Source organism: Hyla sarda, unplaced genomic scaffold (genome assembly GCF_029499605.1).
Source record: "Hyla sarda isolate aHylSar1 unplaced genomic scaffold, aHylSar1.hap1 scaffold_887, whole genome shotgun sequence".
In the NCBI taxonomy this organism is placed as follows: Eukaryota; Metazoa; Chordata; class Amphibia; order Anura; family Hylidae; genus Hyla; species Hyla sarda.
In genome coordinates, this window is record NW_026610916.1 from 41,787 (window position 1) to 54,128 (window position 12,342).

At 49.3% G+C, this 12,342-nt stretch overlaps 3 non-coding genes across 3 annotated transcripts; all 3 read left to right on the forward strand.

Moving 5' to 3' along the window:
* The first annotated feature begins 603 nt into the window (after nucleotides 1-603).
* LOC130348783 (U2 spliceosomal RNA) lies at nucleotides 604-794 on the forward strand. Its single transcript, XR_008886267.1, has one exon. It is a non-coding gene; the product is annotated as a U2 spliceosomal RNA (small nuclear RNA).
* A 2,085-nt stretch (nucleotides 795-2,879) lies between these two features.
* LOC130348784 (U2 spliceosomal RNA) lies at nucleotides 2,880-3,070 on the forward strand. Its single transcript, XR_008886268.1, has one exon. It is a non-coding gene; the product is annotated as a U2 spliceosomal RNA (small nuclear RNA).
* Nucleotides 3,071-10,775: 7,705 nt separating this feature from the next.
* Nucleotides 10,776-10,966, forward strand: LOC130348786 (U2 spliceosomal RNA). Its single transcript, XR_008886270.1, has one exon. It is a non-coding gene; the product is annotated as a U2 spliceosomal RNA (small nuclear RNA).
* The last annotated feature ends 1,376 nt before the right edge of the window (nucleotides 10,967-12,342 follow it).

Genomic DNA, 12,342 nt, shown 5'->3' on the forward strand with positions numbered 1-12,342 from the left:
ACAGGCCTTGCAGAGTGTAAACAACAACAACCCAGCTTTGTTGTGTATGTAACCAAAGGGATTTGTGATGTCACCTAGAACCTTCACAGCAGCGACAGCTTTATGAGGAGCATCAGCACTGCTCTGCCTGAGCAGAACCATCACCGCCATAGGTTGTCAAATAACCCGGATTTAACCCACACAGGTAAGTCCAATGGGGTGCAGGCATGTCCTCTATGCTTACAGCTTCCCGTGGGTGTTGGTTTGATACCGTTTGGGGACAGCCAAGGAGGCATCTGCAGGCAACAAAGGTAGGTGTGTGCTTGTGTGTGTGTTTCCTATGCAGATCCTAAGCCCAGTGTCACATGCAAGTAGGAGGAGTAAGAAGGGTTCCTGGCAAATCCGGGTTATGGATTGCATTTAAAAAGGCCCCGTGGGAGTGCAATGGGCCCCTGTCTTGCTGCTTAGCAATAATGGTATGGGTTTAGGTTCTGCTGTGTGTACTGGTGGTTGACTGCCCCCCAGCCCAGAGTGTGCATGGAAAATTGTCTGGCAGCCTCCCTGACAGCAAGCAGTGATAGTGCCCATGAAGGGGACCTTGTTGGGCCCGCCCCTTTCACGGTTATCGCTTCTCGGCCTTTTGGCTAAGATCAAGTGTAGTATCTGTTCTTATCAGTTTAATATCTGATACGTCCCCTATCTGGGGACCATATATTAAATGGATTTTTGAGAACGGGGGCCGATTTCGAAGCTTGCTTCCGTCGCCCTATGCATTGACCCGATATGGCAGTATCTTCGGGTACAGTGCACCACCCCCTTACAGGGTTAAAAAGAAAGATTCCTACTTTCATTGCTACCTGCTTGCTGGCTAGCCAGCTAGCCAGCCCTGTGGGCCTTGCTGCTGCTGCAGCAGCCAATAAACAAAAGGTGGTGCTGCTGCTGCTTCTGCTGCTTCTGCTTCTGCTTGTGTCTGGCCCCTGTTGGAGCGTCCAGGCACAGGACTTCTGCTGCTGCTGACTAAATGGCCTCCTTAATTGGATCATTTGAGTAGCCAGCACACCTGTGCAGGTAGGGCATGACATGATAGGCAGCTGCCTTGATAGCGGGTGGGTGCTGAATGTTCCTAATTGACAAAATAAGATTAATGCTTATGAAGAAATATAAAATCTCATCCCTTCCCCAATATCGCGCCACACCCCTACCCCTTAATTCCCTGGTTGAACGTGATGGACATATGTCTTTTTTCGACCGTACTAACTATGTAACTATGTAACATAACATGGGGGGGGGGGGGTCTCCTGGCTGTTCACACAGGTGTGTCATTGCTGTACATTGACCATGCATTGCTTCTGTGGTATTGCAAAGGCAAAGACAAATGCTTCCAGCCATCCATTGCACTAATGGATTGGTCATCAGCTGGCTGTCTATGTCCCGCATCAATATAGACCAAAGTACAGAGGGTTAGGCTATGCTATTGTGCACCTACCTGATGCATCAGAAGGTGCGAGGCCCTTGCTAAATTCTGTGCACAGACTTTGAGATCTATGCTTTAGACTGTATCTAAACCTGCTCCAACATGGACTGACATTCTGGCCTACTTTCAGCCGATGCGACTTGTCTGTCGCTGAACAGTCGCTTTTTATGTATTCAGCACCTATGTATAATGTTGTAAAAATGCTCTAGAAGCTAAAGTCGCAGAAATGTCACACATATTTGGCCTGCAACTTTCTGTGCGACAAATTCAGACAGGAAAAATCAGTATAAATCCTTAGAAAATTATCCCCCAGTGTCTCCATCTGCTGGCGGTATTGAATAAGCATTGCTGCACTGATGGGGTATGCATTAGACGAAAAAAAAGAAGAAAAAGAAGAATAATACGCCCAGAAAAGAGGCGAAAAGGAGAAAAACGTAAAAAAACGTGAAAAAAAAGTAAGAGGAAGAGAAGGGAAAAAAAGGTGGAAATGGGTTTAAAAGTGATTTCGGCAGAGAAATATATATATATATATATATATATATATATATATATATGCGCACACACACACATAGATATAAACGTATTCTCCGTTGAGATATTGCAGCCGCTGCTGTGTCCAGGCCCAGGAGCCTTAGCACTGTGCTGTGATGTCACTCAATACCACTGACATCACTAGGTGTAAACAACATCTCTCCTTTGCTGTGTATGTGACTATGGAGCTGTTTGGTGATGTCGTCTATTACGGCCTTCATAGAAGCAACAGGAGATTGTTGCATCCATCTTGAACCCTCAGAACTACAGTGCTATGATGTCACTCACTTCCACAGGCCTTGCAGAGTGTAAACAACAACAACCCAGCTTTGTTGTGTATGTAACCAAAGGGATTTGTGATGTCACCTAGAACCTTCACAGCAGCGACAGCTTTATGAGGAGCATCAGCACTGCTCTGCCTGAGCAGAACCATCACCGCCATAGGTTGTCAAATAACCCGGATTTAACCCACACAGGTAAGTCCAATGGGGTGCAGGCATGTCCTCTATGCTTACAGCTTCCCGTGGGTGTTGGTTTGATACCGTTTGGGGACAGCCAAGGAGGCATCTGCAGGCAACAAAGGTAGGTGTGTGCTTGTGTGTGTGTTTCCTATGCAGATCCTAAGCCCAGTGTCACATGCAAGTAGGAGGAGTAAGAAGGGTTCCTGGCAAATCCGGGTTATGGATTGCATTTAAAAAGGCCCCGTGGGAGTGCAATGGGCCCCTGTCTTGCTGCTTAGCAATAATGGTATGGGTTTAGGTTCTGCTGTGTGTACTGGTGGTTGACTGCCCCCCAGCCCAGAGTGTGCATGGAAAATTGTCTGGCAGCCTCCCTGACAGCAAGCAGTGATAGTGCCCATGAAGGGGACCTTGTTGGGCCCGCCCCTTTCACGGTTATCGCTTCTCGGCCTTTTGGCTAAGATCAAGTGTAGTATCTGTTCTTATCAGTTTAATATCTGATACGTCCCCTATCTGGGGACCATATATTAAATGGATTTTTGAGAACGGGGGCCGATTTCGAAGCTTGCTTCCGTCGCCCTATGCATTGACCCGATATGGCAGTATCTTCGGGTACAGTGCACCACCCCCTTACAGGGTTAAAAAGAAAGATTCCTACTTTCATTGCTACCTGCTTGCTGGCTAGCCAGCTAGCCAGCCCTGTGGGCCTTGCTGCTGCTGCAGCCAATAAACAAAAGGTGGTGCTGCTGCTGCTTCTGCTGCTTCTGCTTCTGCTTGTGTCTGGCCCCTGTTGGAGCGTCCAGGCACAGGACTTCTGCTGCTGCTGACTAAATGGCCTCCTTAATTGGATCATTTGAGTAGCCAGCACACCTGTGCAGGTAGGGCATGACATGATAGGCAGCTGCCTTGATAGCGGGTGGGTGCTGAATGTTCCTAATTGACAAAATAAGATTAATGCTTATGAAGAAATATAAAATCTCATCCCTTCCCCAATATCGCGCCACACCCCTACCCCTTAATTCCCTGGTTGAACGTGATGGACATATGTCTTTTTTCGACCGTACTAACTATGTAACTATGTAACATAACATGGGGGGGGGGGGGGGGTCTCCTGGCTGTTCACACAGGTGTGTCATTGCTGTACATTGACCATGCATTGCTTCTGTGGTATTGCAAAGGCAAAGACAAATGTTACGCCGAGCGCTCCGGGTCCCCGCTCCTCCCCGGAGCGCTCGCTACACTCCTCTCACTGCAGCGCTCCGGGCCCGGGGCGCTGCGATACCGCCTCTGGCCGGGATGCGATTCGCGATGCGGGTAGCGCCCGCTCGCGATGCGCACCCCGGCTCCCGTACCTGACTCGCTCTCCGTCAGTTCTGTCCCGGCGCGCGCGGCCCCGCTCCCTAGGGCGCGCGCGCGCCGGGTCTCTGCGATTTAAAGGGCCACTGCGCCGCTGATTGGCGCAGTGGTTCCAATTAGTGTTTACACCTGTGCACTTCCCTATATCACCTCACTTCCCCTTCACTCCCTCGCCGGATCTTGTTGCCTTAGTGCCAGTGAAAGCGTTTCCTTGTGTGTTCCTAGCCTGTGTTCCAGACCTCCTGCCGTTGCCCCTGACTACGATCCTTGCTGCCTGCCCCGACCTTCTGCTACGTCCGACCTTGCTTCTGTCTACTCCCTTGTACCGCGCCTATCTTCAGCAGCCAGAGAGGTTGAGCCGTTGCTAGGGGATACGACCTGGTCACTACCGCCGCAGCAAGACCATCCCGCTTTGCGGCGGGCTCTGGTGAAAACCAGTAGTGACTTAGAACCGATCCTCTAGCACGGTCCACGCCAATCCCTCTCTGGCACAGAGGATCCACTACCTGCCAGCCGGCATCGTGACAGTAGATCCGGCCATGGATCCCGCTGAAGTTCCTCTGCCAGTTGTCGCTGACCTCACCACGGTGGTCGCCCAGCAGTCACAACAGATTGCGCAACAAGGCCAACAGCTGTCTCAACTGACTGTTATGCTACAACAGTTACTACCACAGCTCCAGCAACCATCTCCTCCGCCAGCTCCTGTACCTCCTCCGCAGCGAGTGGCCGCTTCTGGACTACGACTATCCTTGCCGGATAAATTTGATGGGGACTCTAAGCTTTGCCGTGGCTTCCTTTCCCAATGTTCATTACACTTGGAGATGATGTCGGACCAGTTCCCCACTGAAAGGTCTAAGGTGGCTTTCGTAGTCAGCCTGCTGTCTGGAAAAGCCCTGGCTTGGGCCACACCGCTCTGGGACCGCAATGACCCCGTCACTGCCTCTGTACACTCCTTCTTCTCGGAAATTCGAAGTGTCTTTGAGGAACCTGCCCGAGCCTCTTCTGCTGAGACTGCCCTGTTGAACCTGGTCCAGGGTAATTCTTCCGTTGGCGAGTATGCCGTACAATTCCGTACTCTTGCTTCTGAATTATCCTGGAACAATGAGGCCCTCTGCGCGACCTTTAAAAAAGGCCTATCCAGCAACATTAAAGATGTTCTGGCCGCACGAGAAATGCCTGCTAATCTTCATGAACTTATTCACCTAGCCACTCGCATTGACATGCGTTTTTCCGAAAGGCGTCAGGAGCTCCGCCAAGATATGGACTCTGTTCGCACGAGGCGTTTCTTCTCCTCGGCTCCTCTCTCCTCTGGTTCCCTGCAATCTGTTCCTGTGCCTCCCGCCGTGGAGGCTATGCAGGTCGACCGGTCTCGCCTGACATCTCAAGAGAGGACACGACGCCGCATGGAGAACCTCTGCCTGTACTGTGCTAGTACCGAACACTTCCTGAGGGATTGTCCTATCCGCCCTCCCCGCCTGGAAAGACGTACCCTGACTCCGCACAAAGGTGAGACAATCCTTGATGTCCACTCTGCTTCTCCACGTCTTACTGTGCCTGTGCGGATGTCTGCCTCTGCCTTCTCCTTCTCTTCTGTGGCCTTCTTAGACTCTGGATCTGCAGGAAATTTTATTTTGGCCTCTCTCGTCAACAGGTTCAACATCCCAGTGACCAGTCTCACCAGACCCCTTTACATCAATTGTATAAACAATGAAAGATTGGACTGTTCCATACGTTTCCGCACGGAGCCCCTTCTAATGAGCATCGGATCTCATCACGAGAGGATTGAACTTTTGGTCCTCCCCAATTGCACCTCGGAAATTCTCCTTGGACTTCCCTGGCTTCAACTTCATTCCCCAACCCTGGATTGGTCCACTGGGGAGATCAAGAGTTGGGGGCTCTCTTGTTCCAAGGACTGTCTAAAACCGGTTCCCAGTAACCCTTGCCGTAACTCTGTGCTTCCTCCAGTAACCGGTCTCCCTAAGGCCTATATGGACTTCGCGGATGTTTTCTGCAAAAAACAAGCGGAGACTCTACCTCCTCACAGGCCTTATGACTGTCCTATCGACCTCCTCCCGGGCACTACTCCACCCCGGGGCAGAATTTATCCTCTCTCTGCCCCAGAGACTCTTGCCATGTCTGAATACGTCCAGGAGAATCTAAAAAAGGGCTTTATCCGTAAATCCTCCTCTCCTGCTGGAGCCGGATTTTTCTTTGTGTCCAAAAAAGATGGCTCCCTACGTCCTTGCATTGACTACCGCGGACTTAATAAAATCACGGTTAAGAACCGCTACCCCTTACCCCTCATCTCTGAACTCTTTGATCGCCTCCAAGGTGCCCACATCTTTACTAAATTGGACTTAAGAGGCGCCTATAACCTCATCCGCATCAGAGAGGGGGATGAGTGGAAAACAGCATTTAACACCAGAGATGGACACTTTGAGTATCTGGTCATGCCCTTTGGCCTGTGCAACGCCCCTGCTGTCTTCCAAGACTTTGTTAATGAAATTTTTCGTGATCTGTTATACTCCTGTGTTGTTGTATATCTTGATGATATCCTAATTTTTTCGGCCAATCTAGAAGAACACCGCCAGCATGTCCGTATGGTTCTTCAGAGACTTCGTGACAATCAACTCTATGCTAAAATTGAGAAATGTCTGTTTGAATGCCAATCTCTTCCTTTTCTAGGATACTTGGTCTCTGGCCAGGGACTACAAATGGATCCAGATAAACTCTCTGCCGTCTTAGATTGGCCACGCCCCTCCGGACTCCGTGCCATCCAACGTTTTTTGGGGTTCGCCAATTATTACAGGCAATTTATTCCACATTTTTCTACCATTGTGGCTCCTATTGTGGCTTTAACCAAAAAAAATGCCGATCCCAAGTCTTGGCCTCCTCAAGCGGAAGACGCCTTTAAACGACTCAAGTCCGCCTTCTCTTCGGCTCCCGTGCTCTCCAGACCTGACCCATCTAAACCCTTCCTATTGGAGGTTGATGCCTCCTCAGTGGGAGCTGGAGCTGTCCTTCTACAAAAAAACTCTTCCGGGCATGCTGTTACTTGTGGGTTTTTTTCTAGGACCTTCTCTCCGGCGGAGAGGAACTACTCCATCGGGGATCGAGAGCTTCTAGCCATTAAATTAGCACTTGAGGAATGGAGGCATCTGCTGGAGGGATCAAGATTTCCAGTTATTATTTACACCGATCACAAGAACCTCTCATACCTCGAGTCTGCCCAACGGCTGAATCCTCGTCAGGCCAGGTGGTCTCTGTTCTTTGCCCGATTTAATTTTGAAATTCACTTTCGGCCTGCTGATAAGAACATTAGGGCCGATGCTCTCTCTCGTTCCTCAGATGCTTCTGAAATTGAACTCTCTCCTCAACACATCATTCCTCCTGACTGCCTGATTTCCACTTCTCCAGCCTCCATCAGGCAAACTCCACCAGGAAAGACCTTTGTTTCTCCACGCCAACGCCTCGGAATCCTCAAATGGGGTCACTCCTCCCATCTCGCAGGTCATGCGGGCATCAAGAAATCTGTGCAACTCATCTCTCGCTTCTATTGGTGGCCGACTCTAGAGACTGATGTGGTGGACTTTGTGCGAGCCTGCACTATCTGTGCCCGGGATAAGACTCCTCGCCAGAAGCCCGCTGGTTTTCTTCTTCCTCTGCCTGTTCCCGAACAACCTTGGTCTCTGATTGGTATGGATTTTATTACTGACTTACCCCCATCCCATGGCAACACTGTTATTTGGGTGGTCGTTGATCGATTCTCCAAAATGGCACATTTCATCCCTCTTCCTGGTCTTCCTTCAGCGCCTCAGTTGGCTAAACAATTTTTTGTACACATTTTTCGTCTTCACGGGTTGCCTACGCAGATCGTCTCGGATAGAGGCGTCCAATTTGTGTCTAAATTCTGGAGGGCCCTCTGTAAACAACTCAAGATTAAATTAAATTTTTCTTCTGCATACCATCCTCAATCCAATGGACAAGTAGAAAGAATTAACCAGATCTTGGGTGACTATTTACGACATTTTGTTTCCTCCCGCCAGGATGACTGGGCAGATCTTCTACCTTGGGCCGAATTCTCGTATAATTTCAGAATCTCTGAATCTTCCTCCAAATCCCCGTTTTTCGTGGTGTACGGCCGTCACCCTCTTCCCCCCCTCCCTACCCCCTTGCCCTCTGGTCTGCCCGCTGTGGATGAAATTTCTCGTGATCTCTCCATCATATGGAGAGAGACCCAAAATTCTCTCTTACAGGCTTCTTCACGCATGAAGAGATTCGCGGATAAGAAAAGAAGAGCTCCTCCCATTTTTTCCCCTGGAGACAAGGTATGGCTCTCCGCCAAATATGTCCGCTTCCGTGTCCCTAGCTATAAGTTGGGACCACGCTATCTTGGTCCTTTCAAGATTTTGCGCCAGATTAATCCTGTCTCTTACAAACTTCTTCTTCCTCCTTCTCTTCGTATTCCTAATGCCTTTCATGTTTCTCTTCTTAAACCACTTATCATTAACCGTTTCTCTCCCAAATCTGTTCCCCCCACTCCTGTCTCCGGCTCCTCGGACATCTTCTCCGTCAAGGAAATTTTGGCATCTAAAAAGGTCAGAGGGAAAACCTTCTTTTTAGTGGATTGGGAGGGTTGTGGTCCTGAAGAGAGGTCCTGGGAACCTGAGGACAATATCCTGGACAAAAGTCTGGTCCTCAGGTTCTCAGGCTCCAAGAAGAGGGGGAGACCCAAGGGGGGGGGTACTGTTACGCCGAGCGCTCCGGGTCCCCGCTCCTCCCCGGAGCGCTCGCTACACTCCTCTCACTGCAGCGCTCCGGGCCCGGGGCGCTGCGATACCGCCTCTGGCCGGGATGCGATTCGCGATGCGGGTAGCGCCCGCTCGCGATGCGCACCCCGGCTCCCGTACCTGACTCGCTCTCCGTCAGTTCTGTCCCGGCGCGCGCGGCCCCGCTCCCTAGGGCGCGCGCGCGCCGGGTCTCTGCGATTTAAAGGGCCACTGCGCCGCTGATTGGCGCAGTGGTTCCAATTAGTGTTTACACCTGTGCACTTCCCTATATCACCTCACTTCCCCTTCACTCCCTCGCCGGATCTTGTTGCCTTAGTGCCAGTGAAAGCGTTTCCTTGTGTGTTCCTAGCCTGTGTTCCAGACCTCCTGCCGTTGCCCCTGACTACGATCCTTGCTGCCTGCCCCGACCTTCTGCTACGTCCGACCTTGCTTCTGTCTACTCCCTTGTACCGCGCCTATCTTCAGCAGCCAGAGAGGTTGAGCCGTTGCTAGGGGATACGACCTGGTCACTACCGCCGCAGCAAGACCATCCCGCTTTGCGGCGGGCTCTGGTGAAAACCAGTAGTGACTTAGAACCGATCCTCTAGCACGGTCCACGCCAATCCCTCTCTGGCACAGAGGATCCACTACCTGCCAGCCGGCATCGTGACAACAAATGCTTCCAGCCATCCATTGCACTAATGGATTGGTCATCAGCTGGCTGTCTATGTCCCGCATCAATATAGACCAAAGTACAGAGGGTTAGGCTATGCTATTGTGCACCTACCTGATGCATCAGAAGGTGCGAGGCCCTTGCTAAATTCTGTGCACAGACTTTGAGATCTATGCTTTAGACTGTATCTAAACCTGCTCCAACATGGACTGACATTCTGGCCTACTTTCAGCCGATGCGACTTGTCTGTCGCTGAACAGTCGCTTTTTATGTATTCAGCACCTATGTATAATGTTGTAAAAATGCTCTAGAAGCTAAAGTCGCAGAAATGTCACACATATTTGGCCTGCAACTTTCTGTGCGACAAATTCAGACAGGAAAAATCAGTATAAATCCTTAGAAAATTATCCCCCAGTGTCTCCATCTGCTGGCGGTATTGAATAAGCATTGCTGCACTGATGGGGTATGCATTAGACGAAAAAAAAGAAGAAAAAGAAGAATAATACGCCCAGAAAAGAGGCGAAAAGGAGAAAAACGTAAAAAAAACGTGAAAAAAAAGTAAGAGGAAGAGAAGGGAAAAAAAGGTGGAAATGGGTTTAAAAGTGATTTCGGCGGAGAAATATATATATATATATATATATATATATATATATATATATATATGCGCACACACACACATAGATATAAACGTATTCTCCGTTGAGATATTGCAGCCGCTGCTGTGTCCAGGCCCAGGAGCCTTAGCACTGTGCTGTGATGTCACTCAATACCACTGACATCACTAGGTGTAAACAACATCTCTCCTTTGCTGTGTATGTGACTATGGAGCTGTTTGGTGATGTCGTCTATTACGGCCTTCATAGAAGCAACAGGAGATTGTTGCATCCATCTTGAACCCTCAGAACTACAGTGCTATGATGTCACTCACTTCCACAGGCCTTGCAGAGTGTAAACAACAACAACCCAGCTTTGTTGTGTATGTAACCAAAGGGATTTGTGATGTCACCTAGAACCTTCACAGCAGCGACAGCTTTATGAGGAGCATCAGCACTGCTCTGCCTGAGCAGAACCATCACCGCCATAGGTTGTCAAATAACCCGGATTTAACCCACACAGGTAAGTCCAATGGGGTGCAGGCATGTCCTCTATGCTTACAGCTTCCCGTGGGTGTTGGTTTGATACCGTTTGGGGACAGCCAAGGAGGCATCTGCAGGCAACAAAGGTAGGTGTGTGCTTGTGTGTGTGTTTCCTATGCAGATCCTAAGCCCAGTGTCACATGCAAGTAGGAGGAGTAAGAAGGGTTCCTGGCAAATCCGGGTTATGGATTGCATTTAAAAAGGCCCCGTGGGAGTGCAATGGGCCCCTGTCTTGCTGCTTAGCAATAATGGTATGGGTTTAGGTTCTGCTGTGTGTACTGGTGGTTGACTGCCCCCCAGCCCAGAGTGTGCATGGAAAATTGTCTGGCAGCCTCCCTGACAGCAAGCAGTGATAGTGCCCATGAAGGGGACCTTGTTGGGCCCGCCCCTTTCACGGTTATCGCTTCTCGGCCTTTTGGCTAAGATCAAGTGTAGTATCTGTTCTTATCAGTTTAATATCTGATACGTCCCCTATCTGGGGACCATATATTAAATGGATTTTTGAGAACGGGGGCCGATTTCGAAGCTTGCTTCCGTCGCCCTATGCATTGACCCGATATGGCAGTATCTTCGGGTACAGTGCACCACCCCCTTACAGGGTTAAAAAGAAAGATTCCTACTTTCATTGCTACCTGCTTGCTGGCTAGCCAGCTAGCCAGCCCTGTGGGCCTTGCTGCTGCTGCAGCCAATAAACAAAAGGTGGTGCTGCTGCTGCTTCTGCTGCTTCTGCTTCTGCTTGTGTCTGGCCCCTGTTGGAGCGTCCAGGCACAGGACTTCTGCTGCTGCTGACTAAATGGCCTCCTTAATTGGATCATTTGAGTAGCCAGCACACCTGTGCAGGTAGGGCATGACATGATAGGCAGCTGCCTTGATAGCGGGTGGGTGCTGAATGTTCCTAATTGACAAAATAAGATTAATGCTTATGAAGAAATATAAAATCTCATCCCTTCCCCAATATCGCGCCACACCCCTACCCCTTAATTCCCTGGTTGAACGTGATGGACATATGTCTTTTTTCGACCGTACTAACTATGTAACTATGTAACATAACATGGGGGGGGGGGGGGTCTCCTGGCTGTTCACACAGGTGTGTCATTGCTGTACATTGACCATGCATTGCTTCTGTGGTATTGCAAAGGCAAAGACAAATGCTTCCAGCCATCCATTGCACTAATGGATTGGTCATCAGCTGGCTGTCTATGTCCCGCATCAATATAGACCAAAGTACAGAGGGTTAGGCTATGCTATTGTGCACCTACCTGATGCATCAGAAGGTGCGAGGCCCTTGCTAAATTCTGTGCACAGACTTTGAGATCTATGCTTTAGACTGTATCTAAACCTGCTCCAACATGGACTGACATTCTGGCCTACTTTCAGCCGATGCGACTTGTCTGTCGCTGAACAGTCGCTTTTTATGTATTCAGCACCTATGTATAATGTTGTAAAAATGCTCTAGAAGCTAAAGTCGCAGAAATGTCACACATATTTGGCCTGCAACTTTCTGTGCGACAAATTCAGACAGGAAAAATCAGTATAAATCCTTAGAAAATTATCCCCCAGTGTCTCCATCTGCTGGCGGTATTGAATAAGCATTGCTGCACTGATGGGGTATGCATTAGACGAAAAAAAAGAAGAAAAAGAAGAATAATACGCCCAGAAAAGAGGCGAAAAGGAGAAAAACGTAAAAAAACGTGAAAAAAAAGTAAGAGGAAGAGAAGGGAAAAAAAGGTGGAAATGGGTTTAAAAGTGATTTCGGCGGAGAAATATATATATATATATATATATATATATATATATATATATATATATATGCGCACACACACACATAGATATAAACGTATTCTCCGTTGAGATATTGCAGCCGCTGCTGTGTCCAGGCCCAGGAGCCTTAGCACTGTGCTGTGATGTCACTCAATACCACTGACATCACTAGGTGTAAACAACATCTCTCCTTTGCTGTGTATGT